Below are 24,900 nucleotides of genomic sequence, written 5' to 3' on the forward strand. Positions count from 1 at the left end.
ATTCATCTCACAGAGTTAAAACTTTCTTTTGATTAATCAGTTTAGAAATACAGTTTTTGTAGAATCTGCTAAGGAATACTTGGCAGTGCACGTAGCCTATGGTGAAAAAGGGAATAACTTCAGATAAAAACTAGAAAGAATCTTTCTGAGAAACAATTTTGTGATGTGTGCATTCTTCTCACAGAGTTAAAGGTTTCTTTCAATTGAGCAGTTTGGACACACTGTTTTTGTAGAATCTGCAAAGGGATATTTGTGAGTGCAGAGAGGCCTATGTTGAAAAAGTAAATATCTTCAGATAAAAACTAGACAGAAGCTTTTTTAGAAACTATTTTGTAATGTATGCATTCATGTCAGAGAATTAAACTTTTCTTTTGAATGAGCAGTTTGGAAACATTGTTTTTGTATAAACTCTGAAGTGATGTTAGGAAGCACAATAAGGCCTATGGTGAACAAGGAAATATCTTCAGATAAAAACTGGAAAGAATCATTATGAGAAACTGATTTCTGATGTCTGCATTTGTCTCACAGAGTTAAATCCTTCTTTTGATGGAGCAGTTCAGAAACACTGTTTTTATAGAATCTGCGAAGGAATATTTGGGAGCGCATTGAGGCCTAGGGTGAAAAAGGAAATATCTTCAGATAAAAACTGGAAAGAAGCTTTCTGAGACACTGATTTGTAATGTGTGCCTTCATTTCACAGTTTTAATCTTTCCTTTGATGGAGTCATTTGGAAATACCCTTTTGGACGGGGCTGCGAAGAACTATTTTGGAATGTGTCGAGGCTTATGGTGAAAAAGGAAATATCTCCAGATTAAAAACTAGAAAGAATCTTTCTGAGACACTGCTTTTTGATGTGTGCATTCATCTCAAAGAGGTAAATATTTCTTTCATTGAGCAGTTTGGAAACACTCTTTTTATAGTATCTGCAAAGAGATATTTTGTAACACACTGAGGCCTATTGTGAAAAAGGAAATAACTTTGGATAAAAACTACAAATAAGCTTTCTGAGAAACCCTTTTGTGATGTGTACCTTCTTCTCACAGATTTAAATCTTTCTTTTGATTGAGCGGTTTGGAAACTCTGTTTGCAGAATCTGCAATGGGATATTTGAAAGTGCAATTAACCCTATGGTGAAAAAGGAAATATCTTCTGTTAAAAACTAGAAAGAATCTCTTTGATAAATTGCTTTGTGATATGTGCATTTATCTCACAGAGTTAAAACTTTCTTTTGATTGATCAGTTTGGGAACACTGTTTTTGAAGAATGTGCGAAGGGATATTTGGGAGTGCATGAAGCCTACGGTGAAAAAGGAAATAACTGAGACAAAAACTAGAAACAAGAGGGTCACTCTCATTTCAGACTCAGCCTGCCTGCACCCATGTGAAATAAACAGCCTTGTTACTCATACAAAGACTGGTGGTCTCTTCACATGGATGTGCGTGAAATTTTAGTGCCATGACTTGGAACAGGAGACCTCCCTTGGGAGGTCAGTCCCCCTGTCCTCCAGCTATTTGCTACATGAGAAAGATCCACCTATGACCTCGGGTCCTCAGACGGACCACCCCAAGGAACACCTCACCAATTTTATGTTGGGACTCTACTGAAAATCGGACTGTTCATCTAACCTGGCAGCCACTTCTAGATTAACTGGAACTCTGGCCCAAGGCTCTCTGACTGACTCCTTCCCAGATCTTCTTGGTTTAGTGGCTGAAGACTGATGCTGCCTGTTTGCCTCAGAAGCCCTCTAGACTATCACAGATGCTGATCTTCAGAGGGCTGAATAGGAACAGGTCTAGTCCACAGCTCCCAGCGTAAGCAATGCAGAAGATGGGTGATTTCTGCATTTCCAACTGAGGTACCAGCTTCATCTCACTGGGGAGTGTCAGATGGTGCTTGCAGGGTAGTAGGTGTAGTGCACTGAGCATAAGCCAAAGCAGAGCGAGGCATCACCTCACCTGGGAAGCACAAGGGGTCAGGGAATTCCCTTTCCTAGTCAAAGAAAGGGGTAACAGATGGCACCTGGAAAATCGGGTCACTCCCACCCTAATACTGTGCTTTTCCAATGATTTTAGGAAATGGCACACCAGGAGATTATATCCCATGCATGGCTCAGAGGGCCCTATGCCCATGGAGCCTCGCTCATTGCTAGCACAGCAGACTGAGACCAAACTTCAAGGTGGCAGGGTGGCTGGGGGAGGGGCACTCACAATTGCTGAGGCTTGAGTAAGTAAACAAAGCGGCTGGGAAGGTTGAACTAGGGGGGAGTGCACTACAGCTCAAGAAGGCCTGCCTGTCTCTGTAGACTCTACCTCTGGGGGCAAGGCATAGCCAAACAAAAGGCAGTAGAAACCTCTGCAGACTTAAATGTCCATGTCTGACAGCTTTGAAGATAGTAGTCATTCTCCCAGCATGCAGCTGGAGATCTGAGAACGGACAGACTGCCTCCTAAAGTTGGTCCCTGACCCCAGAGTAGCCAAACTGGGAGGCAACTCCCAGTAGGAGCAGACTGACACCTCACATGGCCGGGTACAACTCTGAGACAAAACTTCCAGAGGAAAGATCAGGCAGCAACATTTGCTGTTCACCAATATCCGCTGTTCTGCAGCCTCTGCTGCTGACACCCAGGAAAACAGAGTCTGGAGTGGATCTCCAGCAGACTCCAACAGACCTTCAGCTTAAGGACCCGACTGTTAGAAGGAAAACTAACAAACAGAAAGGACACCCATACCAAAACCCTAGCTGTACATCACCATCATCAAAGACCAAAGGTAGATAAAACCACAAAGATGGGGAAAAAACAGAGCAGAAGAACTGGAAAAACTCTACAAATCAGAGTGCCTCTCCTCCTCCAAACGAATGGAGCTTCTCACCAGCAACGGAACAAAGCTGGATGGAGAATGACTTTGACGAGTTGAGAGAAGAAGTCTTCATACGATCAAACTACTCCAAGCTAAAGGAGGAAGTTCAAACCCATGGCAAAGAAGTTAAAAACCTTGAAAAAAAATTAGATGAATGGCTAACTAGAATAACCAGTGCAGAGCAGTCCCTAAACGACTTGATGGAACTGAAAACCAAGGCATGAGAACTATGTGATGAATGCACAAGCCTCAGTAGCCAACTCGATCTACTGGAAGAAAGGGTATCAGTGATGGAAGATCAAATGAATGAAATGAAGTGAAAAGAGAAATTTAGAGAAAAAAGAATAAAAAGAAACCAAAAAAAGCCTCCAAGAAATATGGGACTATGTGAAAAGACTGAATCTACGTCTGACTGGTGTACCGGAAAGTGACGGGGAGAATGGAGTGAAGTTGGAAAACATTCTGCAGGATATTATCCAGGAGAACTTCCCCAATCTAGCAAGGCAGGCCAACATTAAAATTCAGGAAATACAGAGAAAACCACAAAGATACTCCTCAAGAAGAGCAACTCCAGGAAACATAATTGTCAGATTCACCAAAGCTGAAATGAAGGAAAAAATATTAAGGGCAGCCAGAGACAAAGGTCGGGTTACCCACAAAGAGAAGCCCATCAGACTAACAGCTGTTCTCTCGGCAGAAACTCTACAAGCCAGAAGAGTCTGGGGGTCAATAGTCAACATTCTTAAAGAAAAGAATTTTCAACCCAGAATTTGATATCCAGGCAAACTAAGCTTCATAAGTGAAGGAGAAATAAAATACTTTACAGACAAGCAAGTGCTGAGAGATTTTTTCACCACCAGGCCTGCCCTAAAGGAGCTCCTGAAGGAAACGCTAAACATGGAAAGGAACAATCGGTACCAACTACTGCAAAAACATGCCAAATTGTAAAGACCATCAAGGCTAGGAAGAAACTGCATCAACTAACGAGCAAAACAACCACCTAATATCATAATGACAGGATCAAATTCACACATAACAATATTAACCTTAAATGCAAATGGGCTAAATGCTCCAATTAAGACACAGACTGCCAAATTGGATAAAGACTCAAGACCCATCAGTGTGCTGTATTCAGGAAACCCATCTCATGTGCAGAGACACACATAGGCTCAAAATAAAGGGATGAAGGAAGACCTACCAAGCAAATGGAAAACAAAAAAGGCAGGGGTTGCAATCCTAGTCTCTGATAAAACAGACTTTAAACCAACAAAGATCAAAAGAGACAAAGAAGGCCATTACATAATGATAGAGGGATCAATTCAACAAGAAGAGCTAACTGTCCTAAACATATATGAACCCAATACAGGAGCACCCAGATAAATAAAGCAACTCCTTAGAGACCTAGAAGGAGACTTAGACTCCCACACAATAATAATGGGAGACTTTAACATCTCACTGTCAACATTAGACCGATCAACGAGACAGAAAGTTAACAAGGATACCCAGGAATTGAACTCAGCTCTGCACCAAGAGGACCTAATACACATCTACAGAACTCTCCACCCCAAATCAACAGAATATACATTCTTTTCAGCACCACACCACACATATTCCCAAATTGACCACATAGTTGGAGGTAAAGTACTCCTCAGCAAATGTAAAAGAATAGAAATCATAACAAACTGTCTCTCAGACCACAGTGCAATCAAACTAGAACTCAGGATTAAGAAACTCACTGAAAACTGCTAAACTACATGGAAACTGAACAACCTGCTCCTGAATGACTACTGGGTACATAACAAAATGAAGGCAGAAATAAAGATGTTCTTTGAAACTAATGAAAACAAAGACAAAGCATACCAGAATCTCTGGGACACATTCAAAGCAGTGTGTAGAGAGAAATTTATAGCATTAAATGCCCACAAGAGAAAGCAGGAAAGATGTAAAATTGACACCCTAACATCACAATTAAAAGAACTTGAGAAGCAAGAGCAAACACATTCAAAAGCTAGCAGAAGGCAAGAAATAACTAAGATCAGAGTAGAACTGAAGGAAATAGAGATGCCAAAAACACATGAACAAAATCAATGAATACAGGAGCGGGTTTTTTGAAAAGATTATAAAAATTGATAGACTGCTAGCAAGACTAATAAAGAAGAAAAGAGAGAAGAATCAAAAAGATGCAATAAAAAATGATAAAGGGGATATCACCACCGATCCCACAGAAATACAAACTACAATCAGAGAATACTATGAACACCTCTATGCAAATAAACTAGAAAATCTAGAAGAAATGGATAAATTCCTCGACACATACACCCTCCCAAGACTAAACCAGGAAGACGTTGAATCTCTGAATAGACCAATAACAGGCTCTGAAATTGAGAAAATAATTAATAGCTTACCAACCAAAAAAAGTTCTGGACCAGACAGAGTCACAGCCGAATTCTACCAGAGGTACAACGAGGAGCTGGTACCATTCCTTCTGAAACTATTCCAAATGATAGAAAACGAAGGAATGCTTCCTAACCCATTTTATGAGGCCAGCATCATCCTGATACCAAAGCCACACAGAGACACAATCAAAAAAGAGTATTTTAGACCAATATTCCTGATGAACATCAATGCAAAAATCCTCAGTAAAATACTGGCAAACCGAATCCAGCAACACATCAAAAAGCTTATCCACCATGATCAAGTGGGCTTCATCCCTGGGATGCAAGACTGGTTCAACATATGCAAATCAATGAATGTAATCCAGCATATAAACAGAACCAAAGACAAAAACGACATGATTTCCTCAATAGATGTAGAAAAGGCCTTTGACAAAATTCAACAGCCCTTCATGTTAAAAACTCTCAATTAATTAGGTATTGATGGGACGTATCTCAAAATAATAAGAGCTATTTATGACAAACCCACAGCCAATATCATGCTGAATGGGCAAAAACCGGAAGCATTCCTTTTGAAAACTGGTACAAGAGAGGGATGCCCTCTCTCACCACTCCTATTCAACATAATGTTGGAAGTTCTGGCCAGGGCAATCAGGCAAGAGAAGGAAATAAAGCGTATTCAATTAGGAAAAGAGGAAGTCAAATTGTCCCTGTTTGCAGATGACATGATTGTATATCTAGAAAATCCCATTGTCTCAGCCCAAAAATCTCCTCAAGCTGATAAGCAATTTCAGCAAAGTCTCAGGATACAAAATCAATGTACAAAAATCACAAGCATTCTTATACACCAATAACAGACAAACAGAGAGCCAAATCATGAGTGAAATTCCATTCACAATTGCTTCAAAGAGAATAAAATTACTAGGAATCCAACTGACAAGGGATGTGAAGGACCTCTTCAAGGAGAACTACAAACCACTGCTCAATGAAATAAAAGAGGATACAAAAAAATAGAAGAACATTCCATGCTCATGGGTAGGAATAATCAATATCATGAAAATGGCCATGCTGCCCAAGGTAATTTATAGAGTCAATGTTATCCCCATCGATCTACCAATGACTTTCTTCACAGAATTGGAAAAAACTACCTTAAAGTTCGTATAGAACCAAAAAAGAGCCCTCAACACCAAGTCAATCCTAAGCCAAAAGAACAAAGCCGGAGGTATCACACTACCTGACCTCAAACTAAACTACAAGGCTACAGTAACCAAAACAGCATGGTACTGGTACCAAAACAGGGATATGGAACAGAAGAGAGCCCTCAGAAATAATGCCGCATATCTACAACTATCTGATCTTTGACAAACCTGACAAAAACAAGCAATGGGGAAAGGATTCCCTATTTAACAAATGGTGCTGGGAAAACTGGCTAGCCATATGTAGAAAGCTGAAATTTGATCCCTTCCTTACACCGTATAAAAAAATTAATTCAAGATTAATTAAAGACTTAAATGTTAGACCGAAAACCATAAAAACCCTAGAAGAAAACCTAAGCAATACCATTCAAGACATAGGCATGGGAAAGAACTTCATTTCTAAAACACCAAAAGCAATGGCAACAAAAGCCACAATTGACAAATGGGATCTAATTAAACTCAAGAGCTTCTGCACAGCAAAAGAAACTATCATCAGAGTGAACAGGCAACCTACAGAATGGGAGAAAATTTTTGCAATCTACTCATCTGACTAAGGGCTAATATCCAGAGTCTACAATGAACTCCAACAAATTTACAAGAAAAAAACATACAACCCCATCAGAAAGTGGGTGAAGGAAATGAACACACACTTCTCAAAAGAAGACATTTATGCAGCCAAAAAACACGTGAAAAAATGCTCATCATCACAGGCCATCAGAGAAATACAAATCAAAACCACAATGAGATACCATCTCACGCCAGTTAGAATGGCGATCATTAAAAAGTCAGGAAACAACAGCTGCTGGAGAGGATGTGGAGAAATAGAAACACTTTTACACTGTGGGTGAGACTAGTTCAGTCATTCTGGAAGTTAGTGTGGCGATTCCTCAGCGATCTAGAGCTAATAGTACCATTTGACCCAGCCATCCCATTACTGGATGTATACCCAAAGGATTATAAATCATGCTTCTATAAAGACACATGAACACGTATGTTTACTGCAGCACTATTCACAATAGCAAAGACTTGGAACCAACCCAAAATGTCCAAAAATGACATACTGGATTAAGAAAATGTTGCACATATACACCATGGAGCACTATGCAGCCATAAAAAATGGTGAGTTCATGTCTTCGTAGGAACATGGATGAAAATGGAAACCATCATTCTCAGCAAACTATCTCTAGGACAAAAAATGAAACACCACATGTTCTCACTCATAGGTGGGAATTGAACAATGAGAACACATGGACACAGGAAGGGGAACATCACACACTGGGGATGGTTGTAGGGTGGGATTAGAGGGGAAGGGATAGCAATAGGAGATAAACCTAATGTTAAATGACGAGGTAAAGGGTGTAGCACACCAACATGGCACATGTATACATATGTAACAAACCTGCACACTGTGCACATGTACCCAAAAACATAAGTATAATAATAATAAAATTAAAAAAATTAAAACAAATTAGACAGAAGCTTTCTGAGAAACTTATTTCTGATGTGAGCATTTATCTCACTGAGTTGAAAATTTCTTTTGATTGAGCAGTTTGGAACAGTCTTTTTGTAGCATCCACAAAGGAATATTTGTGGGCACTTTGAGGCCTATAGTGAAAAATAAAATATCTTAACATAAAAACTAGAGAGAAAGTTTCTGAGAAACTGCTTTCAGATGTGTACATTCATCTCACAGTGTTGAACATTTCTTTTCAATAAGCAGTTCAGAAACAGTCTTTTTCTAGAATCTGCACAGGGATATTTGTAGCACTTTGAGGCATATGGTGAAAAAGGAAATACCTTCACACAAATACCACACAGAAGCTTTCTGAGAAACTCCTTTGTGATGTGTGCATTCATCTCACAGAGGTAAACGGTTGTTTTCATTAAGCAGCTTGTAAACCCTGTTCTTGTAGGGTCTGAAAAGGGATATTTGAGAGCGCTTTGAGGCCTATGGTGAAACAGGAAATATCTTCACATAAAAACTAGACAAAAGCTGTCTGAGAAACTTCTTTGTGATGTGTGCACTCATCTCCCAGAGTTGAAACTTTCTTTTGATTGAGCAGTTTGGAAATAATATTTTTGTAGTAACTGCAAAGGGATAATTTTCAGTGGTTAGAGGCCATTGGTGAAAGAAAAATATCTTCCCAGAAAAACTAGACAGAAGCTTTCTGAGAAACTTCCTTGTGATTTGTGCATTCATCTCACAGAGTTGAACCTTTCTTTTGATTGATCAGATTGCAAACAGTCTTTTTGTAGAATCTGCAAAGGGATATTTTTTGAGCAGTTTGAGGCCTACGGTGAAAAAGAAAACATCTTGACATCAAATCTAGACAGAAGTATTCTGGGAAATTTCTTTTTGATGTGTGCATTCATCTCACAGAGGTAAACGTTTCTTGTCATTGAGCAGATTGGGATCTTTGTTCTTGTAGAATATGCAAAGGGATATTTGTGATCTCTTTGAGGCCTATGGTGGGAAATGAAATATCCTCACATAAAAACTAGACAGAAGGTTTCTGAGAAACTGCTTTGTGATATGTGCATTCCTCTCACAGAGTTAAACCTTTCTTTTGATTGAGCAGTTTCGAAGCAGTCTTTTTGCAGAATCTGCAAAGGGTTATTTGTGAGCCCTTGGAGGCCTATGGTGAAAAAAGTTATATCTTCACATAAAAACTAGACAGAAAGTTTCTGGGAAAATGATTTGTGATGTATGCATTCATCTCACAGAGGTAAACATTCCTTTTCATTGAACAGATTGGTAACTCTGTTCTTGTAGAGTCTGCCAAGGGATGTTTGTGAGCGCTTTGTGGCCAATGGTTAGAAAGGAATTATCTTCACATAAAAAATAAACAGAAGCTTTCTGAGAAACTTCTTTGTGATGTGTTCATTCATCTCACAGAATTGTATCTTTCTTTTGATTGTGCAGATTGGAAACACTATTTTTGTAGAATCTGCAAACGGATATTTGCGAGGAGTTTGAGGCCTATGGTAAAAAGGAAATATCTTCACATCAAAACTAGACAGAAGCATTCTAAGAAACTTGTTTGTAATGTGTGCGTTCGTCTCACAGAGTTGAACATTTCTTATCATTGAGCTGTCTGGAAACAGTCTTTTTGTAGAATCTGCAAAGAGATATTTGTGAGCCCTTTGAGGAATATGGTAAAGAAGGAAATATCTTCACATAAAATCTATATATAATGTTTCTGAGAAACTGCTTTGTGATGTGTGCATTCATCTCACAGAGGTAAATGTTTCTTTTCATTGAGCAGATTGGAAACTCTGTTCTTGTAGAATCTTCAAAGGGATACTTGTGAGGGCTTTGAGGCCTATGGTGAAAAAGGAAATATCTTCAAACAAAAACCAGAAAGAATCTTTCTGACAAACTTCTTCGTGATGTGTGATTCAACTCACAGATTAGAACCTTTCTTCTGATTGAGCAGTTTGGAAACAGTCCTTTTGTAGTACCAACAATAGGATATTTCAGAGCCCTTTGAGGCCTACTGTGAAAAACGAAGTATCTTAACATAAAAACCAGACAGAAGGTTTCTGAGAAACTCCTTTGTGATGTGTGCATGCATCTCACAGCATTGAACCTTACTTTTGATTGAGCAGTTCGGAAACTTTCTTTTGTAGAATCTGCACAGGGATATTTTTAGCCCTTTGAGGCATATGGAGAAAAAGGAAATATCATCACACACAAACCAGGCAGAAGCTTTCTGAGAAACTACTTTGAGATGTGTGCATTCATCTCACAGAGGTAAACGGTTGTGTTCATTGAGCAGATTGTAAACTCTGTTCTTGTAGAGTCTGAAAAGAGATATTTCTCAGCGCTTGGAGGCCTATGGTGATAAAGGAAATATCTGCGCATAAAAACTAGACAGAAGCTGTCTGAGAAACTTCTTTGTAATGTGTGCATTCATCTCCAAGAATTGAACTTTTCTTTTCATTGAGCAATTACAAAAAAGTATTTTTGTAGAATATGCAAGTGGATATTTTTAAGTCATTTGAGGCCTATATTGAAAAACGAAACATCTTCACATAAAAACTAAACAGAAAGTTTCTGAGGAACTGCTTTAGGTTGTGTGCATTCATCTGACAGAGTTGAAACTTTCTTTTGTTGAGCAGTTTGGATGCAGTCTTTTTGTAGAATCTGCAAAGTGATATTTGTCAGTGGATAGAGGCCTATTTTGAGAAAAGAATTATCTTCACATAAAAACTAGATAGAAGATTTCTGAGAAACGTCTTTGTGATGTGTACATTCATCTCACAGAGTTGAAACTTTCTTTTGATTGAGCACTTTGGAAACAGTCTTTTTGTAGTATCTGCAAAAGGATATTGGTGAGCCATTTGAGGAATATGGTGAAAAAGCAAATACCTTTATATAAAAACTAGACAGAAGCTTTCTAAGAAACTTCTTTGTGATGTGTGCACTCATCTCAAAGAGTTGAACCTTTCATTTGATTGAGCAGTTTGGAAACAGTCTTTTTGTAGAATCTGCTAAGGGATATTTGTATACGTGTTGAGGCCTATGGTGATAGAGAAAATATCTTCACATAAATACTAGACAGAGTTTTCTGTGAAACTTCTTTTTGATGTGTGCAATTATCTCACAGAGTTCGACCTTTCTTTTTATTGAACAGTTTGGAAACAGTCTTTTTATAGACTCTGCAAAGGGATATTTGTGAGCCCTTTGAGGCCTATGGTGAAAAAGGAAATATCTTCTCATAAAAACCAGACAGAAGGTTGCTGAGAACCTGCTTTGTGATGTGTGCATTCATCTCACAGAGGTAAATGTTTCCTTTAATTGAGCAGATTACAAACTCTGTTCTTGTAGAATCTGCAAGGGATATTTGTGAGCAGTTTGAGGCCTATGCTGAAGAAGGAAATAACTTCACATAAAAACTGGACAGAAACTTTCTGAGAAAGTTCTTGTGATGTGTGTGTTCATCTCACAGAGTTTAACCTTTCTTTTGATCGAGCTGTTTGGAGATAGTCTTTTTGTAGAATCTGCAAAAGGATATTTTTGAGCCCTTTGAAGCCTATGTTGAATAAGGAAATACCTTCATATAAAAACTAGACAGAATGTTTCTCAGAAACTGCTTTGTATTGTGTGCTTTCATTTCACAGATTTGAAACTCTCTTTTGACTGAGTAGTTTGGAAATAGTCTTTTTGTAGAATCTGCCAAGGGATATTTGGAGCGCTTTGGGGCCTACGGTGAAAAAGGAAATATCTTCACGTAACAACTAGACAGAAGGTTTCTGAGAATCTGATTTGTGATGTGTGCATTCATCTCACAGAGGTAAACGTTTCTTTTCATTCAGCAGATTGGAAACTGTTCCTGTAGAATCTGCAAAGTGATATCTCTGAGTACTTTGAGGCCTACGGTGAAAAAGGAAATATCTACAAATCAAAACTAAACAGAAGATTTCTGAGAAACTGCTTTGATTTGTTTATTCATCTCAAAGAGATGAACCTTCCATTTGATTGAGCCTTTTGAAAACAGTCTTTCTTTGGAATTGGCAAAGGGATATTTGTGAGCCCTTTGAGGCCTATGGTGAAAAAGTAAGTATCTTCACATAAATCCTAGACAGAAGGTTTCTGAGAAACTACCTTGTGATGTGTGTACTCATTTCACAGAGATGAACATTACTTTTGATTGAGCAGTTTGGAAACAGTCTCTTTGTAGAATCTGCAAAGGGATATTTGTGAGACCTTTGAGGCCTAAGGTGAAAAAGGAAATACCTTCACATAAAAACTAGATGGCAGGTTTCTGAGAAATTGATTTGTGATGTATCAGTTCATCTCACAGAGATAAACTTTTCTTTTCAGTCAGCAGATTGGAAACTCTGTTCTTTAACAATCTGCAAAGGGACATTTGCGAGCACTTTGAGGCCTACGGTGAAAAAGGAAATATCTTCACACAAAACTAGACAGAAGCTTTCTGAGGAAATGCTTTCTGATGTCTACATTCATCTCACAGAGTTGAAAATTTCCTTTGATTGAAGAGTTGGGAAACAGTCTTTTTGTAGAATCTGCAAAGGGATATTTGTGAGTGCTTTGAGGCATTCGTTGAAAAAGTAAATATCTTCACATAAAAACTAGAAAGAAGGTTTCCGAGAAACATTTTGTGATCTGGGCATTCTTCTCACAGAGTTGAACATTTCTTTTGATTGAGTAGTTCAAAAACAGTCTTTTTGTAGAATCTACACAGGGATATTTGGAGCTCCTTGAGGCCTATGGTGAAAAAGGAAATATCTTCACACATAAACCACACAGAAGCATTCTGAGAAAATATTTTGTGATGTGTGCATTCATGTCACAGAGGTAAACGTTTGTTTTCATTGAGAAGATTGTAAAAACAGTTCTTGTAGAGTCTGAAAAGGGATATTTGTGAGCAATTGGAGGCCTATGGAGAAAACAGAAATATCTTCACATAAAAGCTAGACAGAAGCTGTCTGAGAAACTGCTTTGTGATGTGTGCATTCATCTCCCAAAGTTGAACATTTCTTTTTCTTGATCAGTTTGGAAACAGTATTTTTGTAGAATCTGCAAAGGGATATTCTTGAGTGCTTTGAGGCCAATGGTGAAAAAGGAAATATCTTCACATAAAACTAGACAGAAGCTTTCCGAGAAACTTCATTGTGATATGTGCATTCATCTCACACAGTTGAAACTTTCTTTTGATTGTGCAGATTGGAAGCAGTCTTTTTTCTAGAATCTGCAAAGGGAAATTTGTGAAAAGTTAGAGGCCTATGGTGAAAAACGAAATATCTTCACATCAAAACTAGACAGAAGCTTTCTGAGAAACTTGTTTGTAATATATGAATTCATCTCACAGAGTTGAAACCTCCTTTTCATTGAGAAGTTTGGAAACAGTGTTTTTGTAGAATCTGCAAAGGGATATTTGTGAGCCCTTTGAGGAATATGGTGAAAAAGCAAATATCTTAACATAAAAACTAGACAGAATGTTTCTGAGAAACTGCTTTGGGATGTGAGCATTCATTTCACAGAGGTAAACGTTTCTTTTCATTGAGAAGACAGGAAAATTTGTTCTAGTAGAATCTGTAAAGGAATATTTGTGAGTGCTTTGTGGCCTATGGTGAAAAAGGAAATATTTTCACACCAAAACCAGACAGAAGCTTTCTGAGAAACATCTTTGTGATGTGTGCATTCATCTCACAGAGGTAAACAGTTGTTTTCATTGAGCAGATTGTAAACTCTGTTCTTCTATAGTATGAAAAGGGATATTTGAGAGCACTTTGAGGCCTATGGTGCAAAAGGAAATATCTTCACATAAAAATTAGACAGAAGCTGTTGGACAAACTTCTTTGGTATGTGTGAATTAATTTCCCAGAGTTGAACCTTGCTTTTGATTGAGCAATTTTGAAACAGTATTTTTGTAGAATCTGCAGAGGGATAATTTTGAGTGGGTTGAGGCCTACAGTGAAAAAGGAAACATCTTCACATAAAAACTAGACAGAAGGTTTCTGAGAAACTGCTTTGTGTTGTGTGCATTCATCTCACAGATTTGAAATTTTTTTGATTTAGCAGTTTGGATTCAGTTTTTTTGTATGATCTGCAAAGGGATATTTGTCAGCGGTTTGAGGCCTATGGTGAAAAATGAATTATCTTAACATAAAAAGTAGACTGAAGCTTTCTGAGAAACTTCTTTGGGATGTGTGCATTCATTTCACAGAGTTGAAACTTTCTTTTGATATAGCACTTTGGAAACAGTCTTTTTGCAGTATCCGCAAAAGGATATTTGTGAGGTTTTTGAGGCCTACGTTGAAAAAGCAAATACCTTTATATAAAAACTAGACAGAAGTTTTCTGAGAAACTTTTTTTGTGATGTGTGCACTCATCTCACCGAGTTGAAACTTTCATTTGATTGAGCAGTTTGGAAACAGTCTTTTTGTGGAATCTGCAAAGGGATATGTGGAAGTACTTTGAGGCCTATGATGAAAAAGAGAATATCTTCACATAATATCTAGACAGAAAGTTTTTGAGAAACTCCTTTGTGATGTGTGCATTCATCTCACAGGGGTAAATATTTCTTTTCATTGAGCAGATAGGAAACTCTGTTCTTATAGAATCTGCAAAGGGATATTTTTGAGGGCTTTGTGGTTTGTGGTAAAAAATGAAATATCTTCACAGTAAAACAAGACAGAAGCTTTCTGAGCAATTTCTTTGTTACATGTGCATTCATCTGACAGAGGCAAACCTTTCTATTGCCTGAGCAGTTTGCAAACAGTCTTTTTGAGGAATCTGCAAAGGGATATTTGTGAGCCCTGTGAGGCCATTGCTGAAAAAGGAAATATCTTCACCTAAAAACCAGATAGGTTTCTGAGAAACTGCTTTGTGATGTATGCTTTCATCTAACAGAGTTGAACCTTTCTTTTGATTGAACAGTTTGGAAAGAGTCTTTTTGTAGAATCTGCCAAGGGATACTTGGAGCGCTTTGAAGCCTACGGTGAAAAATGAAATATCTAAACAGAAAACCTAGACAGAAGCTTTCTGAGAAATTTCTTGGTGATGTGTGCATTCGATTCACACAGTTGAACCTTTCTTTTCATTGAGCAGCTTTGATACAGTCTTTTTATAGAATGTGCAAAAGTGATATTTGTCAGCAGTTTGAGGCCTCTGGTGAAAAAGGCAATATCTTCACATAGAACTATACAGAAGCTTTCTGAGAAACTTCTTTGTGCTACATGCATTCATCTCAAAGAGATGGAACAGTCTTTTGATTGAGCAGTTTGGAAACAGTCTTTTTGTAGAATCTGAAAAGGGATATTTGTGAGCCATTTGAGACCTATGATGAAAAAGGAAATATCTTCACATAAAAACTAGATAGAATCTTTTTGAGAAACGTCTTTCTGATATGTCCATTCATCTCACAGAGGTGAACCTTTCTTTTGATTGAGCAGTTTGGAAAGAGTCTTTTTGTAGATTCTGCAAAGGGATATTTGTGAGCCTTTTGAGGCCTATGGTGAAAAATGAAATATCATCACATGAAATCTAGAGAGAAGGTTTCTGAGAAACTCCTTTGTGAAGTGTGCATTCAACTCAAAGATGTAAATGATTCTTTTCATTGAGTAGAGTGGAAAATCAGTTCTTGTAGAATCTGCAAAGGGATATTTGTGAGTGCTTTGGCCGAATGGTGAAAAATGATACATCTTCACATAAAAACAAGACAGAATTTTTCTGAGAAACTTCTTTGTGATAGATGCATTCATCTGACAGAGTTAAATCTTTCTTTTGCTTGAGCAGTTTGGAAAGAGTCTTTTGTAGATCTGCAAAGTGATATTTTTGAACACTTTGAGGCATATGGTGAAAAAGGAAATATATTAACATAAAAACTAGATAGAAGCTTTCTGAGAAACTCCTTTGTGATTTGTGCATTCATCTCAAAGAGATAAACATTTCTTTTCATTTTGAAGGTTGGAAACTCTTTTCTTGTAGAATCTACAAAGGCATATTTCTGAGTGCTTTGAGGCCTATGGAGAAAAGGGAAATATCATCACATAAAAACTAGACAGAAGCTTTCTGAGAAACTTCTTTGTGATGTGTGCATTCATCTCAAGGAGTTGAAACTTTCTTTTGATGGAACAGTTGAGAAACAGTCTTTTTGCAAAACCTGCAAAGGGATATTTTTGATTGGTTTGAAGACCATTGTGTAAAAGGAAATATCTTCACATAAAAACTAGACAGAAGCTTTCTGATAAACTTCTCTGTGATGTGTGCTTTCCTCTCACAGACTTGAACCTTTCTTTTGCTTGAGACATTTCCAAGCACACTTTTTGTAGAATCTTCCAAGGGATATTTAGAGCGATTTGAGGCTTTTGGTGAAAAAGGAAATATCTTCAAATAAAAACTAGACAGAAGTTTGCTGAGAAATCTGTTTGTTATGTGTGCATTTATCTCACAGATTAAAACGTTTATTTTGATTGAGCAGGTTCAGAACAGTCTTTTTGTAGACTCTGCAAAGGATTATTTCTGAGCCCTTTGAGGCCTAAGGTGAAAAAGGAAATATCTTCACAAAGAAAACTAGACAGAAGCTTTCTGAGAAAATGCTTTGTGATGTATGAATTCATCTAACAGAGTAGAATCTTTCTTTTGATTTAGCAGTTTGGAAACAGTCTTTTTGTAGAATCTGCAAAGGGATATTTGGGAGCACTTTGAGGCCTATGGTGAAAAAGAAAATATCTTCACATAAAACCTAGATAAAGCGTTCTGAGGAACTTCTTTGTAATGTATGCATTCATCTCACCGGGTTGAACCTTTCTTTTGATTAAGCAGTTTGGAAACAGTCTTCATTTAGAATCTGCAAATGTATACTTGTGAGCATTTTGAGGCCTATGGTGAAATAGGAAATATCTTCACATAAAAAATACAAAGAAGCTTTCTGAGAAACTTCTCTGTGATGTGTACATTCATCTCACAGACTTGAACTTTTCTGCTGATTGAGCCATTTAGAAACAGTCTTTTTGTAGAATCAGCAAAGGGATATGTGTGAGCCCTTTGCGGCCTATGGTGTAAAAGGCAATATCTTCACATAAAATCTAGACAAAGGCTTGGTTGGAAAATGCTTTGTGATGTGTGCATTCATCTCAGACTTGAACCTCTCTTTTGATTGAGTAGTTCAGAAACATTCTTTTTATAGAATCTGCAAAGGGATATTTGTGAGCCCCTTGAGACCTATAGTGAAAAAAGAAATATCTTCACATTAAAACTAGACAGAGGGTTTCTGAGAAACTGCCTTGTGATGTGCACATTTACTCACAGAGGTAAACCTTTCTATTACTTGAGCAGATTGGAAACTCCGTTCTTGTAGAATCTGCATAGGGATATTTGTGAGCAGTTTGAGGCCTATGGTGAAATAGGAAATATCTTCACATAAAAACTAGACAGAAAAATTCTGAGAAACTTCTTTGTGATGTGTGCATTTATCTCACAGAATTGAACCTCTTTTTTGATTGAGCAGTTTGGAAACAATCCTGTTGTAGAATCTGCAAAGGGTTATTTGTGAGCACTTTGAGGCCTATGTTGAAAAAGGAAATATCTTCACATAAAAACTAGACAGAAACTTTCTGAGAAACTTATTTGTGACGTGTGCATTCATCTCACAGATTTGAACCTTTCTTTTGATTGAGCTGTTTGGAAACAGACTTTTTGTGGAATCTGCAAACGGATATTTTTTAGCCATTTGAGGCCTATCCTGTATAAGGAAATATCTTTACAAAAAATTTGACAGAATGTTTCTGAGAAACTGCTTTGTGATTTGTGCTTCCATCTCACAGATTTGGACCTTTGTTTTGATTGAGTAGTTTGGAAACAGTCCTTTTGTAGAATCTTTAAGGGGATATTTGTGAGCCCTTTGAGGCCTATGGTGAAAAACGAAATATCTTCACATAAAAACTAGACAAAAGGTTTCTAAGAAATAGCTTTGTGAGGTGTGCATTCATCTCAAAGAGTTAAAAGTTTCTAGTGTTTGAGCAGATTGGAAAATCTGTTCTTCTAGAATCTGCAAAGGGATATTTGTGAGTGGTTTGAGGCATATGGTGTAAAAGGAAATATCTTCACGTAAAACCTAGACAGAAGCTTTCTGAGTAATTTTTTTTGTGTTTTGTGCAGTAATTTCACAGAGTTAAACCGTTGCATTGACTGAGGAGTTTGGGAAAAATCTTGTTGTACAATCTGCAAAGGGATATTTGTGAGCAATTTGAGGCCTATGGCGAAAAAGGAAATATCTTCACATAAAAACCAGACAGAAGCTTTCTGAGAAACTTCTTTGTGATGTCTGCATTCATATCACAGAGTTAAAACTTTCTTTTGATTGAGCAGTTTGGAAGCATTCTTTTTGTAGAATCTGCAAAGGCATATTTGTGAGCGATTTGTGGACTATGGTGGAAAAGGAAATATCTTCACGTGAAAACTAGACACAAGCATTCTGAGAAATTCCTTTTTGATGCGGGATTTCACCTCACAGTGTTGAACCTTTCTTTTGATTGCACAGTTTGGAAACAGTCTTTTTCTAGAATCTGCAAAGGGTTAGTTGGGAGCGCTTTGAGGCCTATGCTGAAAAAAGAATTATCATCTCAGAAACCTAGACAGAAACTTTCTGAGAAACTTCTTTGTGATGTGTGCATTTATTTCACAGAGTTGAAACTTTCTTTTGATTGAGCAGTTTGGAAACAGTCTTTATGAGGAATCTGTAATGTGATATTCGTGAGCCCTTGAGGCCTATGGTGAAAAAGGAAATATCTTCAAATAATAACTAGACAGAAGCTTTCTGAGAAACTTCTTTTTGATGTGTGCTTTCACTTCAAACAGTTGAACCTTTCTATGTATTGAGCAGTTTGCAAACAACATTTTGAAGAATTGGCAAATGGATATTTGGTGCGCTTTGAATCCTATGGTGAAAAACGAAATATCTTCACATAAAAACTAGACAGAAGATGTTTGAGAAACTTCTTGGTGATGTGTGCAGTCACCTCACCCAGTCGAAACTTTCTTTTGATTCATCAGTTTGGAAACTGTCTTTTTGTAGAACCTGCAAAGGGATATTTGGAGTGCTTTGAGGCTTATGATGAAAAAGGAAATATCTTCATATAAAAAGTATACAGAAGCATTCTTAGAAACTTATTTGTGGTATGTGATTTCATCTCACATCGGTGAACTTTTCTTTTCATTAAGCACTGTTGAAAAGGTATTTTTGTAGAATCTGCCAATTGATATTTGGACTGCTTTTAGGCCTAGGGTGAAAAAGGAAATATATTCACATAAAAACTAGACAGAAGCTTTCTGAGAAACTTCTTTGTGATGTGTGCATTCATCTCACAGAGTTGAACCTTTCTTTTGATTGAGCAGTTTGGAAACAGTCATTCTGTAGAATTGGCAAAGGGATATTTGGAGCATTTTGAGGCCTATGGTGAAAAAGGAAATATCTTCACATAAAAACTAGATGAAAACTTACAGAGAAACTTCCTTGTGATGTGTGTATTCATCTCACAGAGCTGAAACTTGCTTTTGATTGTGCAGTTTGGAAACAGTCTTTTTGTAGAATCTTTACAGGGATTTATGTGAGCCCTTTGAAGCCTATGGTGGAAAATGAAATACCTTCACATCAAAACTAGACAGAAGCTTTCTGAGAAACTTCCTTGGGATGTGTGCATTCATATCACAGAGTAGAACCTTTCTTTTCTTTGAGCAGTTTGGAAGCAGTCTTTTTGTAGAATCTGCCAAGTGATATTCGGACTGCTTTAAGGCCTATGGTGAAAAAGGAAATATCTTCACATAAAAACTAGTCAGAATCTTTCTGAGTAACTTCTTTGTGATTTGTGCTATCATCTCACACAGTTGTACCTTTCTTTTCATTGAGAAGTTTGGAAACCATCTTTTTGTAAAATCTATAAAGGGATAATTTTGAGCCCTTTGAGTACTATGGTGAAAAAGGAAATATCTTCACATAAAAACTAGACAGAAACTTTCTGGGAAACTTACTTGTGATCTGTGCATTCATCTGACCCAGTTGAAACTTTCTTTTGATTGAGCAGTGTGGAAACAATCATTTTGTAGAACCACCAAATGGATATTTGTGAGCTGTTTGAGGCCTATGGAGAAAAGGGATCTATCTTCACATAAAAATTAGACAGAAGTTTTCTGAGAAATTTTTGTGATGTGTGCATTTATCTCACAGAGTTGAACCTTTCTTTTGATTGAACAGTTTGGAAACAGTCTTTTTGTAGAATCTCTAAATGGATATTTGGAGGCCTTTGAGGGCTGTGGTGAAAAAGGAAATATCCTCACATGAAAACTAGACAGAAGCTTTCTGAGAAACTTCTTTGTGATGTGTGCATTCATCTCACAGAGTTGAAACTTTCCTTTGATTGAGCAGTTTCTAAACAGTCTTTTTGTAGAATCTGCAAACGGATATTTGTGAGTGGTTTGAACCCTACTATGTCAAAGGAAATACATTCACATAAAAACTAGACAGAAGCTCTTTGAGAAACTTCTTTGTGATGTGTTCATTCACCTCAGAGAATTGAAACTTTCCGTTGATTGAGCAGTTTGGAAACAGTCTTTATTTAGACTCTACAAAGGGATATTTGTGAGTGGTTTGTGCACTATGGTGAAAAAGGAAATATATTCACATAAAAACTAGACAGAAATTTCCTGAGAAACTTCTTTGTGATGTGAACATTCATCTCACAGAGTTGAAACCTTCTTTTGATTGTGCAGTTTGGAAACAGTCTTTTTGTAGTATCTGCAATTGCATATTTGGAGTGCTTTGAGGAGTATGGTGAAAAAGGAAATATACTCACATGAAAACTAGACGGAAGCTTTCTGAGAAACTTCTCTGGAAGTGTGCATTCATCTCACACATTTGAAGCTTTGGTTTGATTGAACAGTTTGGAAACAGTCTTTTTGTAGAATCTGCAAAGAGATATTTGTGAGCCCTTTGAGGCCTATGGTGAAAAAGGAAATATCTTCACATAAAAACTAGACAGAATCTTTCTAAGAAACTTCTTTGTGATGTGTGCATTCATCTCACAGAGTTGAATCTTTCTTTTGCTTGAGCAGTTTGGAAACAGTCTTTTTGTAGAATCTGCAAGGGGATATATGTGAGCGATTTGAGGCCTATGGTGAAAAAGGAAGTATCTTCATATAAAAACTGGACAGAAGCTTTTTGAGAAACTTCTTTGAGATGTGTTCATTCATCTCAGAGAGTTGAAACTTTCCTTTGATTGAGCAGTTTGGAAACAGTGTTTTTGTAGAAACTGCAAAGGGATATTTTTGAGTGCTTTAAGGCCTGTGGTGAAAAAGGAAATATCTTCACAGAAAAACTAGAAAGAAGCTTTCTGAGAAACTTTTTGAGATGTGTGCATTCATCTCACACAGTTGAAAGTTTCTTTTGATTGAGCAGTTGGAAACAGTCTTTTTGTAGAATCTGCAATGGATATTTGTGAGCACTTTGAGCCCTATGGTGAAAAAGGCTATATCTTCACATAAAAACCAGACAGAAGCTTTCTGGGAAACTCTTTTTTGATGTGTGCATTCATCTAACAGAGTTGAACCTGTCTTTGGATTGAGTAGTTTGAAACAGTTTTTTGTAGAATCTGCAAAGTGATATTTGTTAGCCCATTGAGGACTATGATGAAACAGGAAACATCTTCACATAAAAACTAGACAGAGGCATTCTGAGAAACTTCTTTCTTATGTGTGCATTCATCTCACACAGTTGAACCTTTCTTTTGATTGAGCAGTTTGGAAACAGTCTTTTTGTAGGATCTTTAAAGGATTATTTGCGAGCTCTTTGAGGCCTATGGTAAACCAGGAAATATCTTCACAAAAACTAGGCTGGAGCAATCTGAAAAACTGCTTTGTGATGTGTGCTTTCATCTCAGATAGTTGAAACTTTCTTTTGATTGAGCAGCTCGGAAACAGTCTTTTAGTAGAATATGGAAATGGATATTTGGAGTGCTTTGAGGTCTATGGTGAAAAAGGAAATAACTTCACATAAAAACTAAACAAAGTTTCTGGGAAACTTCTTTGTGATGTGTGCATTCATCTCACAGAGTTGAACCTTTCTTTTGATTGAGTAGTTTGGAAACAGTCTTTTTGTAAAATCTGCAAAGGTATATTTGTGAGTGGTTTGAGGCCTATGGTGTCAAAGGAAATACATTCACATAAAAACTAGACAGAAGCTTTTTGAGAAACTTCTTTGAGATGTGTTCATTCAACTCAGAGAGTTGAACCTTTCCTTTGAGCAGTTTGGAAACAGTCTTTTTGTAGAATCTGCCAAAGGATATTTTTAAGCGCTTTGAGGCCTATTGGGACAAAAGGAATAATCTTCAAATGAAAACTAGACAGAAGCTTTCTGATGAACTTCTTTGTGATGTGTGCTTTCATCTCACAGAGTTGAAGCTTTCCTTTGATTGAACAGTTTGGAAACAGTCTTTTTGTAGAATAACTAAATAGATATTTGGAATGCTTTGAGGCCTATGGAGAAAAAGGAAATATTGTCATATAAAAACTAGACAGAAGCTTTCTGAGAAACATCTTTGTGATGTGTACATTCATCTCACAGAGTTGAACCTTTCTTTTGATTGAGCATTTTGGAAACAGTCTTTTGTAGTATCTGCAGAGGGATATTTTTGAGTGGTTTAAGGCCTATGTTGAAAGAGTAAATATCTTTACATAAAAACTAGACAGACGCTTTCTGAGAAAGCTCTTTGTGATGTGTGCATTCTTCTCACAAATTTGAGCCTTTCTTTTTATTGAGCAGTTTTGTAGCAGTCTTTTTGTGTCATCTTCCAATGGATATCTGTAGCATTTTGATGCCTAGGGTGAAAGGAATTATCTTCACATAAAAACTGTATAGAAGCTTTCTGTGTAACTTATTTCTCATGTGTGCATTCAACTCATGGAGTTGAACCATTCTATTGATTGAGCAGTTTGGAAACAGTCTGTTTGTAGAATCTGTAAACGGATATTTGTGAGCAGTTTGTGGACTATGGTGAAAAAGGAAATACCTTCACATAAAAACTAGACAGAAACATTCTGAGGAACTTCTTTGTGATGTACGCATTCATCTCACAGAGTGGAAGCTTTCTTTTGATTGAGCAGTTTGGAAACAGTCTTTTTGTAGAATCTGCAAAGGGATATTTTTCAGCAGTTTGAGGCCTATGGTGGAAAAGGAAATATCTTCACATGAAAACTAGACAGAAGCATTCTGAGAAACTTCCTTTTGAAGCAGGCTTTCACCTCACAATGTTGAACCTTTCTTTTGATTGTGCAGTTTGGAAACAGTCTTTTTGTGGAATCTGCAAAAGGTTAGTTGTGAGCACTTTGAGGCCTATGTTAAAAAAGGAAATATCTTCACATAGAAACTAGACAAAAGCTTTCCTAGAAACTTCTTTGTGATGTGTGCATTCATCTCAAAGAGTTGAATATTTCTTTTGATTGATCAGCTTGGAAACAGTCTTTTTGTAGAATCTGCAAAGGTATAATTGTGACAGCTTTGAGGTCTATGGTGAAAAAGGAAATATCTTCACATAAAAACTAGAGAGAAGGTTTCTGAGAAACTTCTTTGTGATGTGTGCATTCATCTCACTGAGCTGAACCTTTCTTTTCATTTAGCAGTTTGGAAGGAGTCTTTTTGTATTATCTGCAAAGGGATATTTGTGAGTGTTTTGAGGCCTATGGTGAAAAAGGAAATAGCTTCACATCAAAACTGGCCAGAATCTTTCTTAGAAGCTTCTTTGTGATATGTGCATTCATCTCACAGAGTTGAGCATTTCTTTTGATTGAGGAGTTTGCAAACATTCTTTTTGTGGAATATGCAAAGGGATATTTGCTTGCCCTTTGAGACTTCTGGTGAAAAAGGTAATATCTTCACATGAAAATAAGACAGAAGATTTCTGAAAAACTGATTTGTGATGTGTGCATTCATCTCACAAATATCAACCTTTCTTTTCTTTGAGCAGATTGGAAAATCTGTTCTTGCTGAATCTGCTGAGGGATATCTGGATTGCTTTGAGGCCTATGGTGAAAAAGGAAATATCTTCACATAAAAGGTAGAGAGAAGCTTTCTGAGAAACCTCTTTGTGATATGTGCATTCTTCTCACAGAATTGAACCTTTCTTTTGATTGGCAAGTTTGGAAACAGTCTTTTTGTATCATCTGCCAAGGGATATTTGGAGGTCTTTGAGGTCTATGTTGAAAAAGGAAACAACTTCACATAAAAAACAGACAGAAGCTTTCTGACAACCTTCTTTGGATGTGTGCTTTCATCACAGAGAGTTGAAATTTTCTTTTGATTGAACAGTTTGGAAACAGTCTTTTTGCAGAATCTGCATAGGGATATTTGTGAGTGGTTTGAGGCCAATGGTGAAAAAGGAAATATCTTCACGTAAAAACTAGCAGAAGGTTTCTGAGAAACTTCTTTGTGATGTGTGCATTCATCTCAGAGAGTTAAAACTTTCTTTTGGTTGAGCAGTTTGAAAACAGTCTTTTTGTAGCCTCTGCAAAGGGATATTTGTGACTACTTTGACTCCTATGGTGAAAAAGGAAGTATCTTCACATAAAAACTGGACATAAGCTTTCAGAGAAACTTCTTTGTGATGTGTGCTTTCATCTCATGGAGTTGAGCCATTCTTTTGTTTGAGCAATTTGGAAACAGTCCTTTTATAGAATCTTCAAATGTATATTTTTGAGCAGTTTGAGGCCAATGGTGAAAAAGGAAATATACTCACATAAAAATTAGGCAGAAGGTTTCTGAGAAACTGCCTTCAGATATGTGTATTCATATCACAGAGGTAAAGGTTTATTTTCATTGAGCAGATTGGGAACTCTGTTTTTTGTAGAATCTGCAAAGGGATATTTGTGAGAGCTTTGAGGCCTGTGGAGGAAAAGGAAATTTCCTCACAGAAAATTTAGACAGAAGCTTTCTGAGA

Source organism: Pongo pygmaeus, chromosome 15, assembly GCF_028885625.2.
Source record: "Pongo pygmaeus isolate AG05252 chromosome 15, NHGRI_mPonPyg2-v2.0_pri, whole genome shotgun sequence".
NCBI classification, from domain to species: domain Eukaryota; kingdom Metazoa; phylum Chordata; class Mammalia; order Primates; family Hominidae; genus Pongo; species Pongo pygmaeus.